This window comes from Rattus norvegicus, chromosome 4 (genome assembly GCF_021556685.1).
Source record: "Rattus norvegicus strain SHRSP/BbbUtx chromosome 4, alternate assembly SHRSP_T2T, whole genome shotgun sequence".
Taxonomy (NCBI): Eukaryota; Metazoa; Chordata; class Mammalia; order Rodentia; family Muridae; genus Rattus; species Rattus norvegicus.
In genome coordinates, this window is record NC_141537.1 from 172641642 (window position 1) to 172654594 (window position 12953).

The 12953-nt window shown below is 45.4% G+C and overlaps 1 protein-coding gene across 6 annotated transcripts in view; it reads right to left on the reverse strand.

Annotated features, from left to right (window-relative positions):
- Positions 1 to 9621, reverse strand: part of Eps8 (EGFR pathway substrate 8, signaling adaptor) — a 173283-nt gene extending 163662 nt beyond the window's left edge. For 4 of the 6 annotated variants that reach the window (XR_015685598.1, XM_087657770.1, XM_087657762.1 and 1 more), the window contains exon 1: positions 9417 to 9621. The gene's annotated coding sequence lies outside the window, so the exon portion shown is untranslated. Of the gene's footprint in view, positions 1 to 8482; positions 8646 to 9416 lie in introns of those variants that run through there. The other 2 variants (XM_087657763.1, XM_087657768.1) reach the window with 1 other exon arrangement.
- Positions 9622 to 12953: the final 3332 nt, after the last annotated feature.

Consider the following 12953-nt stretch of genomic DNA (forward strand, 5'->3'; position numbering starts at 1 on the left):
ATGAGTGTGTGTGAAAGAGTGTTTATGAGTGTGTATGTATGAGTGTGTGTGAAAGAGTGTTTATGAGTGTGTGTATATGTGTATACGTATGTGTGAGTGTGTGTATATGTATGAGTGTGTGTGTGTGTGTGAGAGAGAGAGAGAGAGAGAGTGTGTGTTCTACTATAATAAAGTTTTTAAAACACACGGGAACACGCCTGGAGATTCCTCATACGGAGCAGACACATCTGAGCACATTGTTACTGGGGACAGAACAGTGCATGGCAATACAGTAGGGAACTTAACCTTTCACATGGGACTGAACAGTCTAGTGCAGTCTGCACGGGCTGTCAGGAGCCACTTACTGAGTTTTAAGGTGTCTAAGCCCCTCCTCCAACCTCCAAAGAAAACAGAGCAGATTTTAAATGGGACAGACCTTGGCTCACAGTACAGGTTAAGTGTTTTCCTCAGCATCACAAATGTATTCTCTTTTAAATAAGTCCCGCCGACAGTGGTGGCTGCTTATGCCTTTCCCTCCAGCACATGGGAGGTAGAGGCCGATGGACCTCTGAGTTCCAGGCCAGCCTGGTAGCCTATAGACCAAGTCCAAAGATAGTCAGGACTACATAAATAAACTCTGCCTTGAAGCAAACAAGCAAACAAGCAAGCAAACAACTAAACAAACAAGACAAATGAGATGTCATGGTGGGTAAAGGCTCTTTCTGCAGCCTGATGACTTAAAGTCAATTCCTGGAACGGAAGTGATAGAAGAGAAACAACTCCAGAAAGTGGTCCTCTGATCTCCAAACACGCACACATACATACATAAGTAAATACATGTAATTAAAAAGTGTTACGGTGAGGAACAAGACCATACATTCTACATTCATCTAAGTAGCCATCACCTGTGAATGACAAAACACTACAGAGAACTGGAATAACATATATTAAAAGTAGTTGGGTAAAGTTGGTGGTCCACACCTTTAACTCCAGCACTCAAGAGGCAGAAGGAAGATCTCTGAGCTCTTAGTTCAAGGCCAGCCTGATCTACATAGTTAGTTCCAGGACAGCCAGAACTAAACAAAGAAACCCTGACTTGAAAAACAAAAACAAAGAAACACACACACACACACACACACACACACACACACACACACACACACACAGTATTTTAAAAGAGACAGACAAATTCACAATTATTTCCCCTCCCAGCCTTATTGGTTCACCTAAACTGTTTTCAACTTCTTAATCTATAAAGAAAATACCACAGACAATTACAATGTTATAAAATACAAATACTAGAGCAACCCAGAAAAAGTACAGCGTTTAATGACTGCAAGTATATTCCAACACCAGAAACACCGTGTTGTTCCATTAGACCCACAGACAACCAAGAATGTGCACACACTTTGAGATTAAAGACCAGCCTAAGCAATATTCTAATGGTATGCATAACATTTTCAAAATAAAACTAAGTACAAACAGCCTGCCCTAAGAGACTTTAAAATGCTTTTCTTTCCCTGTTAAGTATAAACTTCTGTTGATCATTATTTTTCCCCTTAAGCTATTTTTCTTCCCTTGTATTGAAAATATAATTTTCGACACTCAAAATCTGACCTCTTATCAAATGCATGATATGTTTAACAAACACTCTTTGTATGTTCTTAGGTAGGACTGTCAGATTCTGTGAGAAAGTGTTCATGGTTCAAAACTCTGGGCGGGCTGGAACAGGACCAAAAGCTCTTTGTCACCCATTACATCTGTAAGTCAGTCTGCTGTTAATTGTAAGGATGGTTTGGCATGAAGTCCCCAACTTCACCCTCTTAAGTACTGTACAGCCCCTGAGGATGACGGGAAGGAAGGAGCGCTCATCTGTACAGGAAGGGCAAGCTTCAGAGAGCCCTGTGATTAACAGAGACGACACAGAGTGTTCTTCAACAGCTTTGATGGCCCCATTCTTCCCTAGTACAGTCTAATGAATACTTTCACATTGCTGCGTATAAAAAAAAAGGGGGGAGCATAACTGCCTGTCTAGTCTTCTGTCAGCTCTGGGTATGAGAATGCTCACAGTTCCCACCATACCCCCACCGCTTTGACCAACTCAAATTTACCTACCTCTTTGCCTGGAATGTTCTGGAGTCCTACCCAGGACCCTCCCTCTTGAACTCCAGAAGCCACTCAATGAACCATTTCTGACGTCGTTGGCCACAGTGAGCCTCTCCTTTCTTACTATGCACTGGAAAGAATACACACTTGTGTGTAGGCACACACCACACACACACACACACACACACACACACACACACACACGCTTTCCTTTCCACTTACCATCATCCACAACAACTGCACTAAGGACTACGGTAGCTCCCACTCTGAGAGTGTCCCACATGACGTCGTCCTCTGCCTAGTTAGATACACAGCTGAGACTCAGAGCCTCGACTTGGAGAAATTCAGATTCAAAGAGAGACGGAAACAGCAACCAAACTGTAGCTAGTGTTCCCACTCTGTGTTTGCTCAGTTTCTTCTTTAGGAGAACCTAATTCTTTATAAACTCATCAAGGTCCTCACACCTCCCTCTCAGTGGGATGCAGACCAGAAAACGAGGAGGAAACTGGAAATACTCCCATGGATCTTAGCGATGACATCTACTGAGTTATCTTCACGTAGCAGGCAAAGGCGCTTCCTGGCAGGCCTGATCCCCCTCCTTCAATCCCCAGAAATCACTCGGTGAGAAGAGAAAACTGGCTCTGACATCCACGTGTTCGTCACAGGATATGCATGTACTCCATCCCCCTTGTACACAAACGAATGCATTAAATGTTAAAAGGATACAATTACATAAAGAGAGGTACTTGTTTTTTTTTAATATGACACTAAATCATGAAATTGATAGATTTACCTTATCGACACTTAAAACACAGGGCTCAGAGGACGCCTCTGTCGGTAAAGCACATGCCTTGAAAGCACGAGGACCCAAGTCCAGTCTCCAGGGCCCAGAATACAAAGGAAAAAACAAGGGTGCACTTGTATTTCCAGCACCAGGGAGGCAGGGACAGGAAGATACAAGGAGTCCTTGGAGATGCATGGTTAGCCAGCCCAGCCTGACTGGTGGGCTCTAGGCCAGGGAGAGACCCTGTCTCGATGGGGATGGGCGAGGATCCTCACGTCAAGCTCTGGCCTCCACACACAAGCACATACACATGCATATGTGTGTCTGACGACACAAGCGCCCACACACATGAACACGTACAAATGCAATTACAAAGTCTTAAGTATCTAGCTGGGTGTGGCAGCGCACACGTGCAACCCTAGCACTTTGGAGGCTGCAGGAGGGCGATCGCCTGAGTTTTAACTCAGTTCACACTACTGCAGTGGGTTGGTGTGACGCTGCTTGCATTCCGATGTCAAATACTGGCTTCTCAAGATGTGGTCGCCCCCAGTGAGCAGATCTTCAGGTACATCGAGGGATGCTATGTGAACTTTGCTCCCCAATTTAACTGGCCTATAGAAGGCTACAGTCTGTGATTGGACAGGACAGTGGAGGGGGCAAGGTGGGACTCAAGGATCCTGTGAGGGGTTGCAGGTAGAGGGAGAGGAAGAGAAAGAAGATGAAGTGGGGGAAGCTGGCATGAGAGGAAATGGACTATGAGTATATGGCCAGAAGAAACAGCAAGCAACAGAACTTCAGAGCTCTCTATCTGCCCAATCTAGGCTTACGGTTTGTAAGTAAAATGCCTGGGTTGTCTATCTTTTACATGCACTAGCTAGGATTATGTATTCTTTCTGCACACTCTAGAGTGAGTTCTGGCCAGCATAAATGACACAGTGACACCTTGACTTAAAAACAAAAGAAGAAGGCAATCAAACATCTCCTCTGGCAAGAGAATAAAAACATTAGACAATCTAGAAGAAAATATTTGCAGAACATAATTGGAAAGGTGCTTATATACAAAATACTCTTTTATGAAACTCTTAGGGTCTGGAGACTAGATCAACGAATGCTGGGCAGGCTCACTGTGCAGCACGAAACCATTTAAAACTTTTAAGACTCTAAACATTTTTTTTTTAAATCTCATTAAGAAATAGGCAAAGAAGTGGGGATGCGGTCTCAGCAACTAAGAATGACTGCCGCTTTTGCAGTGAATCTGAATACAATTCCCAGCACCAACACCAAGAAACACGTAACCACATGTAACCCCGGCTCTAAGGGGTGGATGCCTCTGGCTTCCACGGGCACCTACACTCGGGCACATACCCACACAGAGACACACAGAGAGATACCTAATTTAATTAATAAAGAATAATAGAGTTTAGAAATAAAAAGTAGGAAAAATGAGAACGATAGGTAAGATAGGAACCTTTAATATGTCAAAGTCATTCGATAGGATACTTTCAAAAAGACACGTCAGAGCCACAGAATTCATAAGATCAAGACTTAACCTTAATGTATTCATGAAAACAGCCTCTAAGGTCAAGGGATGCCAAGATGGAAAACGGACTATGACATAAGATGTAACTAGCAGTGTGCAACCAACTCATGAAAGTTGGCGGGCTAGCTGTGAAAACGGGTAGAGTCAGCTTGAAAGCAAAGGGCCTTGCGTGTAGACACTGGACTCCAGATGGCAGAGCGGTTGTTCATGCTACCGAGGCTTATCAATGCCAGTCCTACCAAACTTGTATTGGAGCCGGGTTTCTCTCCACTGCTACAGGAAGTTTCCAGAGGAAAGGGGGAGAAACCAGAACGATGTTCATCACTATCAGCATTGCACTGGCATGAGCCCACGTTTACTTTAGTGGAGATAACACGCGCACACAGACATTTATATACACGCACAGACTGTGTCTATCGAAATCCCTATGCGTAAATATACTTCCTTATTTTTCACAGGACAGCCTGGAATCAACGGCATTCCGTTAACAGGCACACGGAGTGCTCAGACCTTGCTTGCTTTCAAAGCATAACTCAAACCGACCTTGAATTCCCAGTTCTCTCACATCTGCCTCTAGAACGTTGTGATTCCGAGAATTTGCCATCACTCCTGGGCCAGACCTGGCTTCCCAACGAAAGTTCCAAACAATGGGAACCTAAGTCGTACACGAAATGGCTAATTCTAGACAGGAACTATACAAGAAAAGCCTAGAGCATCTTATAGAGACATGCTTTAAAATAAAAATTATCTACAGAAAAAACAAACACCAATTGACCGAAATTTATCAAAGGGGTTTAAGAATCAAGCTGTAAGGATTTGAGCTTCTGTGGGAGCTAGATTATAGCCCAAAGAGTACAGTAAAGTACGCAGGAGTTCAGATTTATACCCAAATGACCAAATAACTGAGTCCAATACCCCTGCTGAGGCTGTGTACTGAGGCCTGTGATGGCCAAAGTACTTTGTCTTGTCATCTTCCAATCCAAAGCCCACAATGGCTACATGCCTTTTTTTTTTTTCGTGACCTGGTCTTTCCTGGCTAGTTTTCTATTCACACGATAAACAACACAGAGCTGTAGAGAGAGATATTACACCCTCAGGGGTAGGGAAGAGTCACAAGTCTCCACTCCTTAAACCCAGGCTGTGCTGGGAGACTGTTTCCCAAGAGGAGGGAATGAAAAAGAAAAGACCAGGAACTTAGGAGCAGAAAATGAACTGACAGCTGCTATCTCAGCCCGTGATCAAGATGAGGCTGATAACCCTGCTGATGGTGTGGATGGGACCTGGGATGGATAAGGCACTTTGCCCTGGTTGTCTTTCAACCCAAAACCCACAATGGCTGATTTTCCTTGTTTTGTGACAAGTTCCTTGTTTGTTATCTGTCCAGGCTAGTTTATATTCAACTTGACATAAGCTAAAACCATCAGAGAGGAGTGAGCCTCAATTGGAAAAAAAAAAAAAAAAAAAAAAAAAAAAAAAAAAAGGCCTCCATAAGAAAGGGATGTAGACAAGCCCGTGTGGCCTTTTCCTAACTAGTGATTGATCTGGGAGGTCTCATGTCATTCCATTGTGGGTGGGACCACCCTTAGGCTGATGGTTCTGGTTTCTTTCAGAAAGCAGGGCTGGGCAAGCCATGGAGAACAAGCCAGTACGCAGCAGTCCTCTGTGGCCTCTGCATCAGCTCCTGCCTCCAGGTTCCTGGTCTGTTTTAAGTTCCTGCCTTGACTTCCTTAAATGATGAACAGTGCTGCAGAAGCAAAAACTGAATAAATCCTTTCCTCCTCAGCTTATTTTTTGCTCATGGCGTTTTTTCACAGCAATAGAAACCCTGAGGAAGATAAAAAGCCTCGCTATGTGGCCAGGTTGGCCTCGAACATGCCATCCTTCTGGCCTGAGCTTTCCTAGTGCTGGGATCAAAGGCTTGATTAACTGCAGCCTAACTCTGGGAAAAACAAAAGATGAATTCAAAAGGGAAAAGCATGCTATAAACAATAGGACCAGGACTCCTTAAAATGGCCAAAGTTGTCAAAAGAAAAAAAAAAAAAAGAAAGGAAAAAGAGAGAGAAAAGAAAGTCTGAGGAAGAAAAGACCAGAGCCAAATGGAGCTGAAGAAACTGCAACAGTTAAATGTAGCCAGTGTTCTGACTAATGGGTCCTGAGATAGAACACAGGCATGAGATTAAAATGAAGGGAGGCTAGGGTGTGGCTCAGTGGTAGAGCTCTGTGCTGAGACCTTGGGTTCAATCGCCAAAAAACAAAGGGAAAAAGACATGTATTCAAGTGTGAGCTCTAGCTAACAAGACTACACCAATAAGGACCCATGAACTGCAGTCAATAGTAACACTAGGTGTTAATAGTTGTTACAAAGTCCTCCAACCATTGCTGGACTTTTTTTTTCCAGCCATATAAATAGCTTATAGACGGCTTTCAGTATTCATTTAGTTGTGTGTGTGTGTGTGTGTGTGTGTGTGTGTGTGTGTGTGTGTGTGTGCATGCGTATATCTGACGGCCACTTGAGGTAGACTGGCTGGTTAGCAAGTCCCTAGTATTCACCCTCTGCACCCCAGCACTAGGGCTGCAGAAGCATGCCAGCCTTTTACGTGGGTACTCAGGTTCTGAACTGACTCTAGATGGGCAAGCACTTTATCCACCTAGCCTTCAGGTCTTTTTGAAAATCCCACTTAGGATGTGTCTCTGAGAAAGACTGCAGATACTACAGTGTGGACCTAAAGAACCAACCCCCAGGTTTGTATAAATACTCAGTTCACACAGGTTGCAAGGGCTCCACTACAATGTTTCTTAGGAAAAATACGTCCAGTCCCCCACAGCTGCAAACAATTTGGTGGGGCAATTCCCTCAAGGGATGTTACTGTATAGCACTTTGGCTAAAGTCCCATCCCTCCCTCTCTGATACCCCCGCAGATGTCTGAAAGTTTATAAACTATACCCTGGTTGTTTTGCACTGAGACAAAACGACCAAATCGGTCAAACACAACTCGGAAAAGCCAACTGAAAATTTATACAAAGTGCTAAAACTCATCCCGGTAAAACTTAAGGAACTAAGGAAGGAGATCTGAATCTGGGATTTACAGTTTCTCATTCAAACCTACCTCGAAGGAACTTATGTTTTAGGATAAAAACAGGTGGCCGAAGAGGAGAGTCAGAAGAAGAAAAAGGAGCAGATGAAACGATGTAAAAGCAGAGAGTGGAGCCTGTGTCACCAAGCTACACAGAAGCCAAGGTTGAAAGGGACCAGTGTAGACTGAATCCGGATATCACTAGATGTGCACACAAAATGAACTCTTTGCCTTACACCACAAATAAGCAAAGTGTTCAAAATGAAACACAGTTTCCTGTTAGGGAATTTTTTTTTTTTTAATCATCCTAACCAGGAGTTCACTGAAAGCATTTCCCACTGTTAATAAAGGGCTAACTTGCCAGTTATAATGGTACTCAATGACACTGGAAAGTGAAAGAACGCTACAACGCAGACACCCCAAATTCCGGGAGCAACACTTGGCTCAGAAGAGTAGGATTTAAAAGATACTTTCTTTCCGGCTATGAAGGAAGTGAGTTACTTGTGGAATTTTACAAAGTCTTAATCTACTAAGGTGCGAGAAGGCTTTCTACACACACAAGAAGGCTTTCTAGCTTGCGGTACACGCTACACAGTCCTCTCTGTGATGAGTCTGTAGATGAGTTTAACTTTCAGATGGAGAGAGCTCATGGGCCACAGACTAAGAGCTCCAACAGCATGCCCCAAACCTCCAATCCCCAAATGAAAAGAAGAAAAGAAAAGAAAAAAGTAAATCTTTCCTAGGTGAGGCGAGATGTCATTGACTTTAATTTCAATAGACTCACTGTCCCGAGATCTACAATTCTACACAATGAGCGCAGGCGTTCCAAAACCCAGGGAGCCTTAGAATGGCATCCTTTCAAGGGAGAGAAATTAGAAACAGCCCACAACACAGACACTTTGAGGATTTTTTTTTTTAACATAAAAAAGCCTTCCAGGAATCCTGATTCCACCTCCTCCCCAAAAGTGGCAAAACCAAATAAAACTTCAAAGTACTCACACGTGTCTGAACCAAGTTGTATCTGAACTAGCATTCGCTATTTTGTCTCTTTCTCTCACGGTCTGAGGCAAGAAGTGAAACCTTTAGAAGAGAAGCAGCCATGCATTCGCTGAAACATTGGCTCCGGGAAAACCTCCTCTTCTAATGCCTCGCCGCTCCAAATGTCTACGGATTTTAAGCCCAAACCCTAGGGCGTCCTGCCCCGGCGAGATGCCAGCAGCACTTGGGGGCTACAGGAGGAGGATTTGAACAGCATGGCTCAGAGAACCGTGCAAAGATTTTGCATGTGTATTGTAGTCATTGAAAGGAGGGAAGGGATGAGACCCGGGGCGCCTTCACTGTCTCTCGGTGGGTGTGGAACCCTCCAAAGCACAATTGACAGCCAGAGAGGCCATCTTTCCAAAAGTAAAATGGTGTTGGAAAGTGATCCAGAATTCACAACTATTCAAACACAGAGAGCTACCTCAACTGAAAGGTGTATACCAGGGCGGGTCCCCATCTCAAGCAGGTCTCCTCCCCCGGGGGTCCCCACTTGGGCTGGGGTAAGAAGCGCTCCGAAAGCCCCACATCCAAGACCTTAGGGCGGGGTGGGAGCCCAGGTGTGCTAAACTCAGGTATACCCGCGCAGCTCAGGGGAACGTGGGGTCTCGGGGTCTCTCGGCATCCACCCAGGCGGAGCAGGCCGCGGGGGGCTCGGGTCCCCTGGTTTCGGGGTGCGCGGAGCGAGCGGGCGCGGGGACGCGCTGGGGCGGCAGCGCCCGCGTACACCTGGCCGCCGACACCAGTTGCAAAGGGTCCAAGTGAACCGCAGCGGCCGCTGAGCCTGGCACCGCTCTGGTCCCGGCTCACAAAGACCCTTACGGGAAAGCGAGAGGGAGCCCACGCCGCGGGAATCCCACCGGGGGAGCCGCACCAATGTCCGAGGGGCTCTTACCTCGGATCCGCCCTCCGAGCCGCCGCGCTCCTCAGGGAGTGCCACGACCTCCCTAGACGCAAGAGGACCTGTGGCCGAGGCAGAAAGATCCCGGAGCTGGAGCGCCCGCCGCGCCCCGCTGCAGACACGCCGCAGGGGGACTGCCCCGCGCCCTGCACCCAGCGCCCCACGAACCCGCCTCGCCCGCCGCCCGGGCCGCGTGTGCGCGCCGCTCGCTCCCGGTCACAGCCAGCACGCGCCGCGCATGCCCAGCAGCGAGCCGGGAACGCGCGCTGCCCCGCGCGGCCGGGAGAGGGCTCCGTTTGCTAGGTCTTGAGGACAGTTGAATCTCTAGTGAATCTTAGGGCTCTGGACAGGGTGCAGATGACTTCACCTGGCAAGGCAAGCACCTCACCGTTCAGGGGAGACCCGGAATCCCAGCCTCAGCTGATGTCTACAGTTCCTCAAGTGAACCGACCTGGGTCTGCAGAGCCTGGGACAGGGGTGATACCCTAGGCGGAAAGAGCGCTCTTGTGACTGCAGCCAGGTCCTGCTGCACAACTGATGACCAATATTAATCTAGGAGTTACAACCCTACCCAGCTACGAGCAGGAGGCATTCCCCAACCTCAGACCTGTGTCCCTTAGTCTGCTTCTTTACCAACTCCTCAACTCATGCATTGGGCAAATGGTACCCAAGGACTTCGCTGGTTTAGAGAGGCTATAAAACGCCAGCCCTGGATGTAGCCAGCATGCCCAGGCCTGTCTCACAAGGCGTCCTGGATCCCATTTTTCATTGGAGCTCCTGCCAAGAGCCTGGTGTAGTTTCGAGTATGGGAGACTCTTTAGTTCGGTAATAACTACTCACCACTGCTCAATGCTCCCTGGCTCGATCACTGGAGCCACAAAATAAGAATCTGCCAGTCTTCTCTCCTGACTCTGGCATTTTTCTTACCTTTTACAATACCTCCGTTGTCACAGCTACGCCCCCAGACACCCGGCCTTCTAACTTCCAAGGCAATTGACTTCCAGGTGCCAAGACAGACTATTAAACAAAACTTGGCTTAAATAGCTGGGCCTACCTGCTTTTCGAGGCAAACCAAAGGTCATTCAAGAGAATGTGAATTACCAGGCCAAGACGGAGAATAAAAGGGGGCAGTGATAGGTTTTATGGTGAAGTTTCATCTCCTGCCTCCAACCAGAATTTTCCATCCAACATTCCCAACAGACAGACATCCACTTGAGTATGTCCAGTATTGGAAATGGCTGGTTTTGATAGATCGTATAGGTAACTAGGATTGTTAATTGACAATGCAGGCCAGGAACTAAGAAATTTACTTCCATCTCTAACCCTTAAAACGAATCGTCACTTTAGAAAAGTGGGAAAGTGATATTCAGAGCTTTCTTTTTGCCAAAGCCAATAGTGACCTTAGGGTTAAGATCCAGGCCTGCCTACACCACAGTTTACATAAATAGATTTATATACTTAAATCAGCTCTCCTTAAACTCTAGACTGCTACAGATCTACCCTGAGGACTTACATGAAATCCGTCTTACTCCTTACAGATATGGTAAGCCTTGAAATAGTAGAAGCAGACTAATAAGTAACCAACAGGGCCTTCTGTTAGTTATTTTGAGGCTTGAACTCAAAATGTTTTTTCCTTTCACTTGGTCCTCAAATGGCAGAGAAATCTGTCAAAACCATTCTTTTCTGACTCAAATGAGCTTTAGGCTTTTTATTCTCTGAAATCGTGTGCACGAACACTTGCGTACGCACGCACAGACACACACACACACACACACACACACACACAGAGAGAGAGAGAGAGAGAGAGAGAGAGAGAGAGAGAAGCTAAAGTGATCACTGAGTCCTTTGATCCAAGCAACCCTTCCAGCAATACATCTCAAACCTGTCTCTGGTTTTCTTTTGGCAAGCACACTGCCCGGAGTCAAACAGAAGAGGCCTATATTGAAAGAACTTCAACTGAACTCTATCTTCCACCTTAATACTCTCTGTAACTCTATATCGTTAAATCTTAATTTTCCCTTTTAATTTTATCTTTGTAGCAGTACATACTTTCATAGAAATATTAGCTATCACCATAAGCTTAGAGTTTGATGTACATTTGTTTCATTTGAGTCATCTGGATTACAATTTGCTAAGATTCAATGTCAAATTTTCCTGTTTAAATGTTTTAGTGGATTTTTATTTCTTTAGTCTCTCTCTCTCTCTCTCTCTCCCCCTCCCTCCCTCCCTCTCCCTCTCTTGCTCTCTCTCCCTCCCCTTCCCCTCTTCCACCCTGCTCCCTCCCCCTCCCCCTCTCCCTCTCCCTCATGTGTGTGTGTGTGTGTGTGTGTGTGTGTGTGTGTGTGTGTGTTTAGATTTACCATGGCACACCTACAGAAATTAGAAGAAAACTTGCCAGACTCAGTCCTCAATTCTCAACTTCTACCTTGTGGATCCCAGGAACTAAACTCAGGATGTCAAGATTGGCTGTAAGTTCTGTCGCCCACTGTGCCATCATAACAGCTTGAGTTTAGCTGTTCATAGTGAAACCATATATGCTTTTACTGTTTGAAGACCTCACTTATTGTTAGGCCTGTTTGGCGCATGCCTACAATCATGGCACTTAGGAAACACAGCCAAGGAGAGCAGGAGCTCAAAGCTACCCTTCTTTAAGCAGTCATTTCATGGTTAGCCTGAGCTACAATCAAAAGAAAAAAAACTCACTTGTTAATGTTGGCATATGGAATAAAAAATGATGTGGAGAAGAATAAACATAAATATATCGAGTAGATGAGCATCCCACATGTTGGTTGAGTGTACAGCTGGGTATAAAAGCTACATACCAAGAGTTTCATTTCAAATATATCAAACTAGGCAAAAGAGATGATTTTAATCAATCTCATCAACAAATACATGATACATATATGAGGTAATAGATGCCAAACACTAGATTCAGTTACCACGTTGAGATATGTATCTATCAAAATATACAAATGCTAAGAAGACATATTTTTTTTCAAGACACAAAGAGAAATGTCAGAAATTGGTTTTTGTTGTTGTTGTTGTTGTTGTTGTTTTCTTAATGTGTAAACTTTTAATGGCAGAATTTAATCTGGGGAGTTTAGTCAGAAGTAGTCTTCAAAGTTCTTTAAACAAACTCCATAATTCCACCCTATAACCTGATACAGGAATGTCACTTAAGATCCACTGTGTTCTCCACCCTGTGTGCCCATATGTCTGTCTGTCTGTCTGTCTGTCTGTCTGTCTGTCTGTTTCTCTCTCTCTCTCCCTCCCTCTGTGTGTGTGTGTGTGCGCGCACACACGCGTGCTCACACACGCTCACACGTGTGTTTGCGGTATGATCGTTTTGAACTCAGGCCTGGAGCATGCTTGGCAAGTGTTTTAGTTGAGCTGTTCTGAGTTTCAAACAGGCATAATACAAGACATGTCTCTGGACAAATGTAGAAGAGAGGCACTATAATTTAGAACATGATTACTATATCTGATCTCAATCTCCTATGTATGATCTGGTAGCCAAGTGCCCTCCCTGTG